A 286-nucleotide genomic window follows, 5' to 3' on the forward strand; every position below is an offset into this window, starting at 1 on the left:
GCACGTCCCTAAGAGACTCGCCGTATCTTCCTCCGCTGAAGTAAGGGAAGAAGCGACGAAAATTGTAATGGACAAAATGGGAGAGCGTCTTCCGCGCATCGGGAATGTCTTTACACTTCCAGGAGCACCTCTCCAAACGCTCAAGGAACGGAATGAACCTATCTCCTTGAAGAGTCGCGGGGACGCTCATCAAACACTCACAGTGGTAAACAAACCACGCCATCAAGTAGGTGTACGGCAGTCCCACTCTGGGATTGGGGGTCCTGATGACCTCTCCATTCCCCTC

This window comes from Asparagus officinalis, chromosome 2 (genome assembly GCF_001876935.1).
Source record: "Asparagus officinalis chromosome 2, Aspof.V1, whole genome shotgun sequence".
NCBI lineage: Eukaryota > Viridiplantae > Streptophyta > Magnoliopsida > Asparagales > Asparagaceae > Asparagus > Asparagus officinalis.